Here is an 18,380-nt window from a genome sequence, read left to right on the forward strand (position 1 = left end):
CGATAGAGAAAAAAGGTTGAATTCACTGATGGCCAAAATGCTTACTGATGTGTTAACTGAAATTCATAATATGCTCTGAATATTTCAATATGCACAGGCGTACCATCAAAAACACTTTACATCTGCATTCTCGTGGAAAATGAGATGAAGTAGTGGTGAATCCTAGGCTGCTGTTCCACTCGATTGGCTCAATTTACAAGTAGAATGACTGCTTTTGGTTAGTAGTGACCCCTGGTGGCTAATAGTTATAAGCTGCAAATGGTAAAGTGAGCTGATTATATAGATATATATATATATAAATATATATATTGATAGTTAGAAAGATAGCCAGATAGACAGATCGATAGATAGATATTTATTTCAATGAAATAATTTCTTGATAAAACTGATTGTTTTTGGCTAGGAATTTCTGTATTGTAATATTTAGGAAAAACGATTACTTCTCCTAACCAAAAGCAGCAAATCTGCCTATTACAATACTGTGAATTGATCGAGGGTATGCCTTAACCCCAAGGAGGTGAGCACTGTTTAACTGATGCCAATAAGTCCTCGTTAGTATAGTGGTCAGTATCCCAGCCTGTCACGCGCGAGACCGGGGTTCAATTCCCCGATGGGGAGGCGATTCCATTTATTCACACAATTAAATAAAATGATGTACTTTCTAACATTGTAAAATATATCTGTCATTATCCTTGCCTATTCTGATTGAGAAAAAAGGTTGAATTCACTGATGGCCAAAATGCTTACTGATGTGTTAACTGAAATTCATAATATGCTCTGAATATTTCAATATGCACAGGCGTACCATCAAAAACACTTTACATCTGCATTCTCTTGGAAAATGAGATGAAGCAGTGGTGAATCCTAGGCTGCTGTTCCACTCGATTGGCACAATTTACAAGTAGAATGACTGCTTTTGGTTAGTAGTGACCCCTGGTGGCTAATAGTTATAAGCTGCAAATGGTAAAGTGAGCTGATTATATAGATATATATATATAAATATATATATTGATAGTTAGAAAGATAGCCAGATAGACAGATCGATAGATAGATATTTATTTCAATGAAATAATTTCTTGATAAAACTGATTGTTTTTGGCTAGGAATTTCTGTATTGTAATATTTAGGAAAAAAGATTACTTGTCCTAACCAAAAGCAGCAAATCTGCCTATTACAATACTGTGAATTGATCGAGGGTATGCCTTAACCCCAAGGAGGTGAGCACTGTTTAACTGATGCCAATAAGTCCTCGTTAGTATAGTGGTCAGTATCCCCGCCTGTCACGCGGGAGACCGGGGTTCAATTCCCCGACGGGGAGGCGATTCCTTTTATTCACACAATTTAATAAAATGATGTACTTTCTAACATTGTAACATTTATCTGTCATTATCCTTGCCTATTCCGATAGAGAAAAAAGGTTGAATTCACTGATGGCCAAAATGCTTACTGATGTGTTAACTGAAATTCATAATATGCTCTGAATATTTCAATATGCACAGGCGTACCATCAAAAACACTTTACATCTGCATTCTCTTGGAAAATGAGATGAAGCAGTGGTGAATCCTAGGCTGCTGTTCCACTCGATTGGCACAATTTACAAGTAGAATGACTGCTTTTGGTTAGTAGTGACCCCTGGTGGCTAATAGTTATAAGCTGCAAATGGTAAAGTGAGCTGATTATATAGATATATATATATAAATATATATATTGATAGTTAGAAAGATAGCCAGATAGACAGATCGATAGATAGATATTTATTTCAATGAAATAATTTCTTGATAAAACTGATTGTTTTTGGCTAGGAATTTCTGTATTGTAATATTTAGGAAAAAAGATTACTTGTCCTAACCAAAAGCAGCAAATCTGCCTATTACAATACTGTGAATTGATCGAGGGTATGCCTTAACCCCAAGGAGGTGAGCACTGTTTAACTGATGCCAATAAGTCCTCGTTAGTATAGTGGTCAGTATCCCCGCCTGTCACGCGCGAGCCCGGGGTTCAATTCCCCGACGGGGAGGCGATTCCATTTATTCACACAATTAAATAAAATGATGTACTTTCTAACATTGTAAAATATATCTGTCATTATCCTTGCCTATTCCGATAGAGAAAAAAGGTTGAATTCACTGATGGCCAAAATGCTTACTGATGTGTTAACTGAAATTCATAATATGCTCTGAATATTTCAATATGCACAGGTGTACCATCAAAAACACTTTACATCTGCATTCTCTTGGAAAATGAGATGAAGCAGTGGTGAATCCTAGGCTGCTGTTCCACTCGATTGGCACAGTTTACAAGTAGAATGACTGCTTTTGGTTAGTAGTGACCCCTGGTGGCTAATAGTTATAAGCTGCAAATGGTAAAGTGAGCTGATTATATAGATATATATATAAATATATATATTGATAGTTAGAAAGATAGCCAGATAGACAGATCGATAGATAGATATTTATTTCAATGAAATAATTTCTTGATAAAACTGATTGTTTTTGGCTAGGAATTTCTGTATTGTAATATTTAGGAAAAAAGATTACTTGTCCTAACCAAAAGCAGCAAATCTTCCTATTACAATACTGTGAATTGATCGAGGGTATGCCTTAACCCCAAGGAGGTGAGCACTGTTTAACTGATGCCAATAAGTCCTCGTTAGTATAGTGGTCAGTATAGTGGTCAGTATCCCCGCCTGTCACGCGGGAGACCGGGGTTCAATTCCCCGACGAGGAGGCGATTCCTTTTATTCACACAATTAAATAAAATGATGTACTTTCTAACATTGTAAAATATATCTGTCATTATCCTTGCCTATTCTCATTGAGAAAAAAGGTTGAATTCACTGATGGCCAAAATGCTTACTGATGTGTTAACTGAAATTCATAATATGCTCTGAATATTTCAATATGCACAGGCGTACCATCAAAAACACTTTACATCTGCATTCTCCTGGAAAATGAGATGAAGAAGTGGTGAATCCTAGGCTGCTGTTCCACTCGATTGGCACAATTTACAATTGAATGACTGCTTTTGGTTAGTAGTGACCCCTGGTGGCTAATAGTTATAAGCTGCAAATGGTAAAGTGAGCTGATTATATAGATATATATATATAAATATATATATTGATAGTTAGAAAGATAGCCAGATAGACAGATCGATAGATAGATATTTATTTCAATGAAATAATTTCTTGATAAAACTGATTGTTTTTGGCTAGGAATTTCTGTATTGTAATATTTAGGAAAAAAGATTACTTGTCCTAACCAAAAGCAGCAAATCTGCCTATTACAATACTGTGAATTGATCGAGGGTATGCCTTAACCCCAAGGAGGTGAGCACTGTTTAACTGATGCTAATAAGTCCTCGTTAGTATAGTGGTCAGTATGCCCGCCTGTCACGCGGGAGACCGGGGTTCAATTCCCCGACGGGAAGGCGATTCTTTTTATTCACACAATTAAATAAAATGATGTACTTTCTAACATTTTAAAATATATCTGTCATTATCCTTGCCTATTCCGATTGAGAAAAAAGGTGGAATTCACCGATGGCCAAAATGCTTACTGATGTGTTAACTGGAATTCATAATATGCTCTGAATATTTCAATATGCACAGGCGTACCATCAAAAACACTTTACATCTGCATTCTCTTGGAAAATGAGATGAAGCAGTGGTGAATCCTAGGCTGCTGTTCCACTCGATTGGCACAATTTACAAGTAGAATGACTGCTTTTGGTTAGTAGTGACCCCTGGTGGCTAATAGTTATAAGCTGCAAATGGTAAAGTGAGCTGATTATATAGATATATATATATATATATAAATATATATATTGATAGTTAGAAAGATAGCCAGATAGACAGATCGATAGATAGATATTTATTTCAATGAAATAATTTCTTGATAAAACTGATTGTTTTTGGCTAGGAATTTCTGTATTGTAATATTTAGGAAAAAAGATTACTTTTCCTAACCAAAAGCAGCAAATCTGCCTATTACAATACTGTGAATTGATCGAGGGTATGCCTTAACCCCAAGGAGGTGAGCACTGTTTAACTGATGCCAATAAGTCCTCGTTAGTATAGTGGTCAGTATCCCCGCCTGTCACGCGGGAGACCGGGGTTCAATTTCCCGATGGGGAGGCGATTCCTTTTATTCACACAATTAAATAAAATGATGTACTTTCTAACATTGTAAAATTTATCTGTCATTATCCTTGCCTATTCCGATAGAGAAAAAAGGTTGAATTCACTGATGGCCAAAATGCTTACTGATGTGTTAACTGAAATTCATAATATGCTCTGAATATTTCAATATGCACAGGCGTACCATCAAAAACACTTTACATCTGCATTCTCTTGGAAAATGAGATGAAGCAGTGGTGAATCCTAGGCTGCTGTTCCACTCGATTGGCACAATTTACAAGTAGAATGACTGCTTTTGGTTAGTAGTGACCCCTGGTGGCTAATAGTTATATGCTGCAAATGGTAAAGTGAGCTGATTATATAGATATATATATATTCACTGAAAAAACCATAGGTTATAGACCATATATAGTTAGGAACTAGCATTTAAAAAACCTTATTTTACTCACACAAAACCATTGAAATTCCATATATAGTTAGTTGCACTAACTATATATCGCGCACCCGCAATCCACTGCTGATGATGTCACATATTACATCATTCATGACATGGTCAGTGACATCACTGATGACATCACTGATGACATCTCAAATGACATCACTGATGACATCACTGATGACATCTCATTTGACATCACTGATGACATCACTGATGACATCTCATTTGACATCATTCTTGTGCTAATACGATAAACCTCTTCAGACTCTAATATAACCTTAGATACACTCAGTGTATACAGACACTCACACACTGTCACTCATCCATGGAGTTACTCACACACCTAGTCAGTCATGCAAAGAAACAATCTCACCTCCATTTCCTCAACTATACAGTTATACACACCTTACTTATTGAAACATATACTAACACATATTTACTCTCTTATACAATCCCTGGTACAAGTTCACAATGATCCATACAGCCACTCACACATTCAGTGGCTCTCATGCACAGTTATTTATATATGCCAACTCTCACATGTACTGTGTTTTACATATGTACTTACTATGACATGTAGCATTGAGATATCCATTCACTCATCAATACACTCATGCACACAGTCAACCGCCCATGTAGCTTTTTCCACATGCACTCTTGAACTCATACACCTAGTGAATCCACTGCTCACACATCTATGCACAGAGTCACACACCTCCCAGCCACCCCCACACAAACTCAATCTCCCATAGAAATACTTGGGCAACCAATTAATAACACATATAGCCTCTCGTATAGCTAATGATCAACACATGCAGCAGTTTACATCACAACAGACATAATGATGCACAAATTAAGACAGTTTAGTCACTAACCCATGCATTCAGTGAGACACATTTAATCACTCACTCATACAGTCAGTCACGCACCTACTAAATCCTTCATCCAGACACTTATACATCCGCTCATTCTTCAATATCTAAGACATATTTTAACTTTACAGAAACATACAGTCACTGGATGTTGTCATCAGTGATGTCATTTGAGATGTCATCAGTGATGTCATCAGTGATGTCACTGACCATGTCATGAATGATGTAATATGTTACATCATCAGCAGTGGATTGCGGGTGCGCGATATATAGTTAGTGCAACTAACTATATATGGAATTTCAATGGTTTTGTGTGAGTAAAATAAGGTTTTTTAAATGCTAGTTCCTAACTATATATGGTCTATAACCTATGGTTTTTTCAGTGAATTTTCAAGGTTTTGTAAATGCTAATTCCTAACTATATATGGTCTATAACCTATGGTTTTTTCTGTGAATTTCATTGGTTTTTTAACAGCTAATATCTGTAGCTGTAAAATGTATTCTTCTTTAAATCCAAAAATATATTTTATATGTTTATGAATAATTTTTTTTTTAAATATTTTTTTTTCTTCGTTCCCGGTACGCGAACCGGAAGCGAACCCAAAAATTTTTTTTTTAAAAAAGAACAGTAAGTATAAGGGAAGGAAACAGACAGTTATATTAAAAGAAAGACAGCTATAGGGGAGTAAACTAGAGATACTATTACCCGTAATCCACTGCTGATGATGTCACATATTACATCATTCATGACATGCTCAGTGACATCATCAGCAGAGGATTGCGGGTAACAGTATCCCTAGTTTATTCCCTATAGCTGTGTTTCTTTTAACATAACTGTCTGTTTCCTTCCCTTATACTTACTGTTCTTTTAAAAAAAAATGTTTTAGATCTGTCAGAAACAGTGAAAGTAATGAAATATAAAAGACTACGTAGAATATGAGCACTGTATGCAACAACTTTGACACTGACAGAAGCCTCACCTTCTCCATGCCTCCTACACAGTTCTACATGTACATCATAAATGCAAACAGAACAGAATTAATTATACATGTTAAATGGTTTATTTTTGCTGTTCTCAGAATGTATCAAATTTCACTAAAACAGTGACTTGAAGGTATTCATCATATAACAGCGGGGAAAAAAAAACACAATCAAAATGATTGTGTTTAAAAAACCCATACATTACAAATCAGAATTCAGAACTCCTTAAAGTTAACTTACTTTCCATGACGGCCAAGGATGTCCTATGAACAGCTTACACTCTGTTGTGCTGTTATTACTTTCAACCCGCCACTTTCTGAAAGAAAACCTCCATCGTTTTCAAAAACATGTTACATACAATAAATGACTTCTCGCTCTCTACCACACGATTCCACAAGGCCAAATCGTGTCAGAGCCATGTATAACTCTTGGATTTCTTGTAAGCCAATCCCGTCTTTTCGCATTTCCGCAACTTTCAGAATTAAAATGTTGAAGATCATTTACACAATCCTGGACTAGTAATATCTTCCCCTTCTTGCTCAATCATATTCTACATTTCCTATCACACTGATACTGCTTACTATGAAGCAGACTTACACTACCTTTATGACTAGTACAATTATTTAATTCTCTACATCACTTTTAATCACAAAGCAATGTAAAACAGTAGACAGCATTGCAGACTTACATTCCCTCTACTCCATGTTTTGATTCGCTGCTTCAATTAGCTTATAAAAAGAAATAGTTTTTCTGAACTCATTCAAACTGCACGTATTTCTCAATAACGTCCATTGTTATGGTAAAAAGTTATGTCTCTGTACTACACTTATCCTCAAGGCCAAATAGTGTAGGAGCCATTAGAACCTCTTGAAATTCCTCAGAGCAAATCCCGAGATTCCTTCTCTAAAATTTTGGTTTTAAAAACACCAGGTAAGAATTTTTAAGGTCAAAAGGTAATTTTTTTTTGAAAATTAAAACAGAATCATTGCAGAATGACCAGCCATTTCTACACTTTAAATAAGCTGTATAATGTCCTGATGTTATTGAAGGACCATCATGATATATAATTGCTACAGTTACAAAAGTCCTTCCTGATATTGACAACTGTGAAGCCACAAACTTTTTAATTAAAGTTGTCAATTTTGTTCCATCAGGCCTACATCGTTGGAACATTAAAATGACATACTGGCCATATGTTCGTATAAATAATGTGGACATCATTTCAGATTTACATTGGCTACACTCCATGTTGTGATCAGCTGCTTTTACTAGCTTATTAAAAGAGACTGATTTACTGTCTGGCAAAGTTAAATATATAAATCTTTCTGAGTCTACACTAGTAGTAGCTGATACCCTACAGTTCTCGCAGTCATGCTGCCATTGATAAGAAAGCCCAAACAGGTGATCTACATCTACACCTTCATCATGCAATACATCAAGCATATACATTAAAAACTCCTGACAATCTTGCTGACTATTTTGAGAGAATTGTGTTTGGCCTGAACATCTGTCTAACAGATTTCGAATTTCAGACACACTTTCTATCTTTGTTCTATCAGTGCTACATTTCTCTAACACAGAATTTAACAAACTGCAAAATCTTTGATCCGAATTGACCACAATCTGTTCTTTTAAAGTTTCTAGAGAAAAGACAACATTAACCACTACATTAGCATAGCAGTTGACACCAGAACTGTTTTCAAATTGAAAACCAACAACATCTTCAACAGAATCCTTTTTGTTTCTGCTTATAATTTCAGGTTCATCAACTTTTCGTCTTTTTGCTACAACCTCCCCAGTATTGGTCACATTTCTTCGTTTCCGGCCTACCACACGTTTCTCAAACAAAGGATACTGAGGCAAATGTGGCGCATACTCTCTTCTCAACCTATTGTATTCCTTAACACAATCTAGATCCGCACAAATGTTTGTGACATCACACTCAATCAAGTACAATCCCGATAAAGTCCTAACTCGTGACAATGCCACATATGCCATACCCTCCTTGAACACAGAACTGCCAATATTCACCAATGCACAGTCTACACTTAAACCTTGCGATTTATGGATTGTCACCGCATATGCCAAGCAAACAGGAAACTGCTTACGACGAACATATAAGTCTTTTACAAGCAAAAATCTAGCAGAACAACGAGCAATTAGCTGTACTTCCTCAATGCCATCAAATTTAATTTTTAAAAATTCAATTCCATCTCTATTTCTGTATTTCACAAAATCAACAACATTACCCATTGATCCATTTACCAGACCTCTTTCAACATGTAAATTCCTTCTTAAAATTATACGGCAGTTCAAGCACACATTCAGAGTCTTTTCAAAACCCGCAGTTTTAGATATACTCTTCTCTAATGAATCCAATTTTGTTTTCAGATTCTCAGACAAAATAATTGTTGATCCCATATGCTCTACTCTGTCAATAGCTTCCAATTTCACAATCTCTTGCTTTTCTAAATGCAACATTTTGTTGTTGAATTTGGCACATTCTGCAAGAGTTGGCATCAAACATATTCCAGATTTTTTCTCAGTAACTTTCTGAAAAATATTCTCAGGCACAACATCTTCGTCTGGATATAAATTTGTCAGTAATCGTGCATGTAAAGCTTCTTTCCCATGCTCGGTCACTTTTCCAATTCTAACATCTTGTAGAATAGTCTTGTAAACTTCATCCTTTGCCTGACGCATATTTTCATGCAGTTCAGCATAATTGAAGTTTAACCATATATTGACATTGCCAATACTCCCTAAGCACTTCCTGGTATCTTCATGCGTGAGCATTTTGAACACAGGTTGCCCTTTCACTGGTGTCAGCTGCAGAAGATCTCCAAAAACAATGATGTGTTTGCCACCAAATAACACATCATACTCTGTTTTGAGAACTTCTTGCATTCTCAAATGCACAAAGGCAAGCATGACATTGGAAACCATGCTTACTTCGTCAATGATAAGAAGTTTCATTTTCCTCAACACTCTTGAAACTTCAAAACAAGCATCTCCAGATAGCTTGTGATATTCTAATTTGTTGTCATGCTCCACTGGCAGCATCAGTAAACAATGTAAAGTAATCCCTTTAATGTTATGTGCTGCCAGTCCAGTTGGAGCGGTGACAACACAAGACAGCGATGACTCTGTCCTTTCCTGCAAATAACATGAAATTGCTTTAATAAGGAAACTTTTTCCAGTTCCCGCTTCTCCACTCACGTACAGTCGGACAGGCTTCAACGACGTACATGAGCACTCTTTCTTATCATGACTTAATCCATGATCAATTTGCATGGTAACTTCGTCATATATTTTCCTCTGCTCAACGTTGAGTTGCCTTTCCAACTCTTCTAAGTTAACCGCATCCTCTTGAGCATGTGCCATGGCTCTTTCCACTTCATTCATAGCAGTGGCAGCTTCATTTTCAATAAGAGGTCCTCCTAGTGGATCCTGACTCAATGAAGCAGAACTCTGACTGTCCTGAGAACTGTCTCTGGCAATCTCGGCTGCAATCGTTGCTTCCTGCTCAATTTCCACATTCAACATTTCTACATATTTGGGAAAAGCAGGACATTCTATGGTCTCCTTGGCAGCATTGAATGAGTCTTCGTAACAGAGGAAATCTCCAAGCAGTTCCTCTTCTGCACGCCAAGGCTTAAAAAGTTGCAAAAGTACTAAATAGAAAAACTCCTTTTTTTCAGGAGATTCGCCACTCAATTTTCGATGGTTTATCAAGTGGCATTTTCTTTGCTTGACCAGACATCCCTCACTTCCTATTACAGCATACACTCCTTTCTCAGTATCTTCTTTGATGTTCCTCTTGAATATGTAATTTTGCAGAACCTCATACAGACAAACATTCTCGAGGTGACTGCTTCGATTTGGATAATATGTATCCAACATGTTGCTCTTCAAAATGTCGGTACTGTTTGGCTCCTTTTCCGCCAAATACTCAATTTCCCGCACAGGTTTCAGAACTCGATTACGCGTTGCAGCAAGACCAACACTCGCCCAAACGATACTCCTGGACTTGGCATAGAGACTTGCTGAAGACAACCGGTCAGAACATTCGTAAGCTCCGATTTCTCGATGCGACAACATCTTCAGACTGAAACTGTACAACTTCTTGCTGAGGCTCTTTTCATGGGAAATGTCCTCCCACATATCCTTCAATTCTGTCTTCTCTTTTTTGGTGATGTAAGATGTCACATACCGAGCCACAGCCATACAGTTATCAGCCACAAACTGTATATCCATGTTAGCATTCCACATGGACAAAATCACCGGGTTGTAGTCGGTGATGTACTTAGACTCTTCGTTCCTCTTCAAATTGTATGTGTTTTTAGGTGATTTCTTCATCACATTATGTCGCAGCGAAGACATCAAACTGTTCACTCTTCCTTTAGAAATCACCGGTCGTGGAAAGCCGAAACGACATTTGGTGTAGAACTTGTCTTTGTTCCGGAATTTACGACGACAGTACTTTCCACATCGATGGCTTTGGAAACGTAGAACTTTTTCTCGTAGGCTTTTTTTCTCCTTTGCGTTTGGAACAGCACACGTAGAATACTGTTCTATGAAACTCATCACTGAGTCTTCTGCATCCGTTCCAAATTTAGGTGCATCCTTGATCCACAGCAACATATGTATATGAGGAGCACCTCTTGCTTGGTACTCCTTCCTCCAGAAGAAATCCAACACCTCTCCAAGAGGTGGATTCTTCTTATTCATGATGAAAGACATCATACCTTCAAATCTATGATTGAAGTACCTACATACATTGACTGGATCCAAAGAGCACAGTTCTCCGGGTGTCTTGAATTCGATGTTTTCTACGTTAGCATTTGCCTCTCGTAGAAATTCAAGTAAGTCTTCCCAGCCATACTCAGCACAGCTCAAAGTGAGGAACCATGTGGGAGTTCCTAAGTTCCTTAGCATACATTTTAAATCACCATGACGACGGTACCAGTACTCATTAGTACCACGCTGACACGCCATGAGATTAATCAGGTGAGAATCCAAAATACTGTCTTGGACATTGACTTTATCCATAAAGTCACTTGCCGAGATGTTTTGCATGTGTATACCACTTTTCAAGATGTGGTTCACTGCATATGACAGTCCAGACAGATCGCTTTCAAACAGGAGATGAAACAAATAAGGAATGCATTGTCGAAACCTAGCATCTCCTGCATACAATCGCAAAGTCCGGTATTCAGAAGCAGGAATTTGATGAGGTCGCTCATCATATCTTCCTCCCTGACCTGTTGGAAAAAGCTGTGGGAAACACCGAGCTTCCAAACTTTCCTCCCAAACACTAATGGGACTCCCTTTCGCTTGTTTCATTTGAAACAACTCAATAGCATTCCCCATAACTTCCTTGGAATGCAAAGGATGAACACTATAATGTTCATATATTTCTTCACTAGTACAGGATTCTACATTCTCAATTTGACCAGCACACAAATCGCTATCCTCTTCCTCACTTACTTCCTCTTCTGCAACATATACATTTTTATAGTACTTATTATATTTTTTCAAATACAATGTTGCCCTTTTGACTTTCCTAACATCTACTAAATCTTGCCATATTTTCTTATTCTTTGTCGGAACCCCATTAACTAAGATAACAAGAGGTTCCTCTTCCACTTTTTCTACTCCAATTGTGTTAATGTTTTTCTTCAAATCTAGAGGCAAATAAACAACTCTTCCCTTTAATCCTCTCTGTAAATCTGATGGAGGCAATTTCCCTGTCTTTGGCTCCATTCTTACAATAGCCTGAAAGGGATGGATACTTTGAATCAAAATAGATTCATAAGTATTTAAATCCTTCAATTCAGAAGGAATCTCAACCAATTCCAGATTATTATGAACTGCTCTAGCAGGCATCTGGTTTTGATTTAATTTGTTACAACAATAAGTACACACACGTTGATCCAATCCCAAATCAAAACAATTTTCTACCATCAAGTATGTTGTAAAATCCTTCCATTCACTATTATTTTCCCTTTCACTTTTTCCATATAAATCCACTAACTTAGTGTGATTCTTATAATAAGTGCGTCGACAACACACACAAGTGAAATTTGGCCTCTCACTTGATTTCACCTCAAACGTCGCAATTTCCCTCTGGAAATTATCTGTACTGGAAACCTGTACACTATCTTCCACATTACTCTCTTCTTCTTGGTCAATTTCAACATTCTCCTCTTTACTTCCAAAGTAACAAAACTCAATTTCTTCACATATATTCTTCACATCTATTTCAGAACCATGCAAAAGAGCAGCGCATAATTGTTTAAGCATAATTGCTGGACTCTTAGCATAATACAACATTCTAACTAATTTCCTCACTTTATTATGATGCACTGCTAGCATCCTGAAATGATGAAAAACACTGTGGCATACTCTCCTGGAAAGACAAGCCAGTGAATGACCATGCAAACCTATCACTTCTCTCACTCTGCAAGGATCTAATTCTTGCAACAACTTCATTTTCTGCTTCAAACTGTTCTTACTAAATGACCGTATAAAATCACAAAGCAAATTGATGGAATCCTGTCGTACACTGCAAATACTACTACACTTCCAGGTGTACACAGGACCCTTAGGACGTCTCCCTAAAACCTCATTACCTAACACCTCTTCTATCTCTGTTGTCACAAGTTTTTCTTTTTCAACTGGACAACCATCTTTCACTTCATAAGCTCGACCACTGGTGTCAACTGCATGCACCAAATCATTATCCTGGATATAACTCTCCTCATTAAAAAATGCCTCAGAGCTGGAACTATGCATCCATTCTCCAGAAAAAACTTCACAAAAATTACTACGATTAACTATTCTCTTCCATCTACTATTTCTTTTGAAATCATAAATTACCTTGTTTAGCTTCCGAATTCTATTGATTGTCAAAATAAATAACTTACGTTTAATTTCAAATGCCTGATCAATAACTTTCTCAACAATTTTTTTTCTCTTATAAAAAACCACTTTCTGCTGACCTTTCTTAATATTTTTTAACAAATTCCCAATTATCCTGTTGCGGAACATTCGTTTACGAATATCCCTAAACTCTTGTTTCCTTCTACTTTCATGCATAGAGTTATCTCTTACTCTAGCAGTAACATTTCTCATTGGCCTTTCCTTACCATTTGAATTTTGTTTCCTTTTCTGGAGTGAAACATTTTCTGTAGTAATATTTTTTTTACCACACATATTTCTTATGACTGTTTTTCGACTCTTACCCGGTGCTTTCTTGGTGACTTGACAAATCTTTTTGTTAGAGGACTGCTGCATTCTTCCATGGTCCTGCTGTCTTTGACGTTTTGCAGCCTTTCTTACTCTTTCTTTGCTAGGCATCCTAAAATCTTGAAATAATCTGCAGTTGAATCTGTGGTAAAATATAATAAAACATGTTATTAACCACTATTACCCAACAGTAAATTAATAACAGTCATCAAAAACTTAACACACTACTTAAGTATATAATATACTGAAGCCTATCTCCAATTTTTCACTGAACAGGACTCATCTCTTCTTAACCTTGGATAAACCTCACCTACTCTGTGTCCCCTGCACATAATTAAATGTAAAGGGGCAGATTTATATTAACTAGCACATCCCCAGGGATGCACCAGTTAACGTGCACCGCTGCTCTGCCACCCACGGTGTGCCGCATTTACAATCAGATAGGACAAAGCTACATCAAAACCCTGCACCTGCTTGAAGCAGGCATAGATCTTGACGCAGGTAGGCTGAAAGCTAAAGCAACAACTAAGTGTCGTGTGCAGAAGTTACAAAAAAGGAAAAATGGCGTTTAAACCAGTAATGAGACCATGCTAACGTAATACAGAGTAAAAATATCAAGGATCTACATCAGTTTGGGGTTCACGAACCTGGCAGGTACAAGGCACTGAGGCTTTCCACCGTGCATGTCTCATCCCAAAACATATGTTGTTTGTGAATGAAACAATTTCCCAGACCAAATGCTTTGGATTGGCTACTTCTAAAAAATTAAACACCCCTACTATCCCGGAGTTAAAGGAATACGATGTTGGAGTAATTTTACTCGTTGTCTATTAAAGATTTACAGGCCCTACTCCGTAATTCTTCCTTTAACATTTCCAGTATAAATCCAAAAGGTTGACTGCTTTGGCAACGTGCCTTATCCACGGTTTAATAACGCTGCCTTTTGCTTTATATAAGTTTTCAAATTGTATGAAATATATACCAATAGGTCGTTATTAACCTTTAGGTAGTGGTTTTCTTCATCAAGTCTGGTCGCTTCCATACACATACAGATTTTCAAAGATGATCAAGAACTTTATCTGAATGGAGAGGAATGCACTGAGACGCCAGATCATTCACTAATGTGTAGGCACATACAGTTACACGATTCATGCAACAAACACCGACCAAATATGGCTTGCGTGTTGCAAGGCACACCAGTTCCTGCTATCATCCCCACGTTCAAGTTCTTGGAAAATGGTAGTTATTTGATGCTCAATAATGAAGATTGTTCTGAGTTAATTAAAAGTATTCATTTTATAGTAACAGTAAATGAACGGGTTATTTGCTGCAGAAATGTTCTATTTCCTCCCACACATGAACATAGGGAGTTTTCAATCTGGCCACAAATACCAACCATGGCAGCACATTTCAACGGCATGGCAAGAATAAGAGCTATTTTGTCTCAGAGAGAGGTGGCCTTGAGTTCGGCCCGTGAAACTTTCGTCCTTCACACAGCGAACACCCGTACAGAGCTGCAGACCCTTTTAAATACAGATTCGCCTTTCCATTTCAGCAAGATAGTTCGGACTATCTCTAACGCATCCTCCACAAAGAGGCTGGCGCACTTTTTTAAAGTTGTTACCAGTGGTCTCGTGACTTCATTTGAGAAAATCTTTGGAGTCATCCCTGCTTTCTTACATTCTATTTTTTCCACTCTGCTTCGTGGATTCCCATTTTTACTTGCATTACCAGCGACACTCTTGTGCTTTTTTACATTTTTAAATATGGATGTCCCTCCTGTGCAAGCTCCCGCCCTGCAGCTGCTGACACTGTTCCGCAATCGCATGCTAGAATATTATGGCACAATGCCGTTGGCGATATTAAGCACGGCATATGGATTATCTTTTCTATGCTGATGTGATTCCTTCAAATCTAAGACACTAAAGTATCGGCACGCCCTAAACCAACACAAAGAGACCTTCTTAGCAAATAATATATTATGTGTATTAGGGAGGGTGAGATATAAGCAGCCGCGGGCCGTGGAGGGAGTTACGGTGGGGCAGGGAGGCGGGGAGGGGGAGGGGCAGGGTGAAGCCCTCTCCACCCTGCCCCTCCCCCTCCCCGCCTCCCTGCCCACCGTAACTCCCTCCACGGCCCGCGGCTGCTTATAAGTGTTGCTAACTCTTATTCATTTACAGCATGTTAACATACTATCACCATTCGCTTTTTATGTACTAGTAACTATGCTGGTAATTTTGCTACTGATAATATGTGTACTTGTATTCTCCACCCTGCTTCTCCCCCTCCCCGCCTCCCTGCCCCACCGTAACTCCCTCCACGGCCCGCGGCTGCTTATAAGTGTTGCTAACTCTTATTCATTTACAGCATGTTAACATACTGTCACCATTCGCTTTTTATGTACTATTAACTATGCTGGTAATTTTGCTACTGATAATATGTGTACTTGTATAATGTAAGATACTACGCCTGAGAAGACGGCATTAGTAAATAAACATTTCAAATACACATGTGTTCTTCTTAACTCCATGTTCTCGTTTCTAAGAAATATATAACGACCGACTGTTCATGAGTTCCACGTATCCTGAGGTACTATAAGTTCATATTCTGGATTGTCTAAACATTGAGAATTTGTTATATCCAATGTGTCACTGTACCTAGCTTGCTAAGGGGTTTTGATTACTAAGGTGACTTTTGGGACACCCTAATTCGCCGAGGTTCCAATCCTCTGTCCACAGTTCTGTGTCAGAACAGAAACCCTGCGACAGGGGCACCCCTCAACCTTACTGGAGCTTCATCACACTTGCGATACAACTCCAGCAATGCGCCAACTTTACGACACAAATAAGTCACGCATCTGTGCTGTTTTTGCCCCATGATGCGCCGCATTGTAAATGCAGCACACCGTAGGTGACGGAACAGCGGCACAGAATGACTAACACATCCCTAATGATGCGCCAGTCATCATAAATCTATCCCTATGCTTCTTATCTTGTTAGAAATAAACCGCCATATGTATCATCAAAGTTTTTTGCATTTCCTAAATAGCGAACTTTAAGAAATAAATAGCGATTCTTTACCATTCCTAGTTTGCGATGACCTATTTGCTAATTACAAATTACCCATTCATTTCCATGCAGCAGGAGGCCCATAGGAATGAAGGTACAATTTGCGATTAGCAATTACCTCATCGCAAATTACGAATTTTTCCGACGGTGCAGGGGTGTCTCAAGAACACCCTACTGCACCCCTGAAAAAGAAATTTGGGGTCATATGGCGCACATAAATTTTGAAAACATTCCTTTACCTCAAAAACGATTTTCAACTCATAATTTGAAAACACTGCACATGGGGAAATGACTTAAAATGTCCTTAAGACACATAAAAGCATTTTTTGATTGCCTTTGCAGCATTTTCCGTCACCTTTAACATGCCTATGTAACGGAAACATTCAAAATCTAAATTTGCCATGCACAGGTGGGAGCATATTTACAAGCAATTTGCTCCACAGACAAACTTCTTACATTGAAATGGGAAAAATAACATCACAGACTCTCAATTACCTTATAAAGAAGCAGACACCATTATGTCCTTCTCATCAATATTAAAACAATTGCTTTTTCTCAAAAACGATTTACAAGTCATAATTTGAAAACACTCCACAGCTCCTATGCACATAAAAGCCCTGTCAGTACTAATACTTCACATTTTCTCCAATTACAATTTCTCAAAGAAACAAAATCTATTTGTGAAACACTTGAGACAAAGCAACATTTGAAAAACACAACTTTCTTCATAATTTTCTCCTTAAAGCACACTATTTTCTATCTAAATTAAAGAAATCTTTTCTCACCTTAGCAAATACTTTGAGTTTCAAAACAGTCTCAGAAACACACCAATTTGTCTTCAGCAGAGCAAAAGGTATGCACTCCAGAGTCTGCAGCTATCAAAAGCACAGAAATGCTGTAATTCTTCACACATATATCTCATGTCAACCTATCAAAACTCTTCCCTCACTTTTTTTCAAAGCAAAACCCTTTACCCCCCTTCCCCTCTCTGCTTTTTCTGCATAGCAACCACCTCTTGCAAGACCTCTCACACAACAATGTTGCAATTCAACTCTGAACTCTCAGTGCACCTGCATATCCAGAGCATTCTTCCATTTAATGATTTTTTCTTCGCCACTCAAAATACATCTTTCAACGAACTCATCCATTCACACTAACTTTCTGTTTTCAGCAATCAAAATCCACCAATCACTCTTACTGCTTCATTAACACAGAAACTCCTCCGTTTTTTTCATTTTACACTCTCATTTTTTCAACTGCCATTTCATTGCCACACTTCATCTGACTGCAGCAGAACCTTCTCTCGCCATGTTTTCTGTCTGGATTGTTGGACATAGTTACATATATTGGGCTCAAAGGTACGCTGAAAACAGGAATTTACCTAACCTCAATTTACAAGATGTGGAAATTAAGTGGTTTGGCCACAGAGGATTAAAATGTCACCAATTGATACCATTGGTGAAAACCTTTATGCATTTGCCCAAACCTGACCTGTTAATTGTGCACTGTGGAGGTAATGATTTGGGCACTTTGACTGGGGTAGGTCTGGAAATGCTTTTAAAGGACACCTTTGAACAATTGATGGCACTTTTTCCTCAGACTGCCTTGGTATATTCAAATATATGCCAAAGAC

General features: G+C 37.8%; 2 non-coding genes across 2 annotated transcripts; both read left to right on the forward strand.

The window, feature by feature from the left end:
• The first annotated feature begins 1,246 nt into the window (after positions 1–1,246).
• On the forward strand, positions 1,247–1,318 carry TRNAD-GUC (transfer RNA aspartic acid (anticodon GUC)). The gene has a single exon. It is a non-coding gene; the product is annotated as a tRNA-Asp (tRNA).
• Positions 1,319–3,355: 2,037 nt separating this feature from the next.
• On the forward strand, positions 3,356–3,427 carry TRNAD-GUC (transfer RNA aspartic acid (anticodon GUC)). The gene has a single exon. It is a non-coding gene; the product is annotated as a tRNA-Asp (tRNA).
• Positions 3,428–18,380: the final 14,953 nt, after the last annotated feature.

This window comes from Lissotriton helveticus, chromosome 1_2 (assembly GCF_964261635.1).
Source record: "Lissotriton helveticus chromosome 1_2, aLisHel1.1, whole genome shotgun sequence".
In the NCBI taxonomy this organism is placed as follows: Eukaryota; Metazoa; Chordata; class Amphibia; order Caudata; family Salamandridae; genus Lissotriton; species Lissotriton helveticus.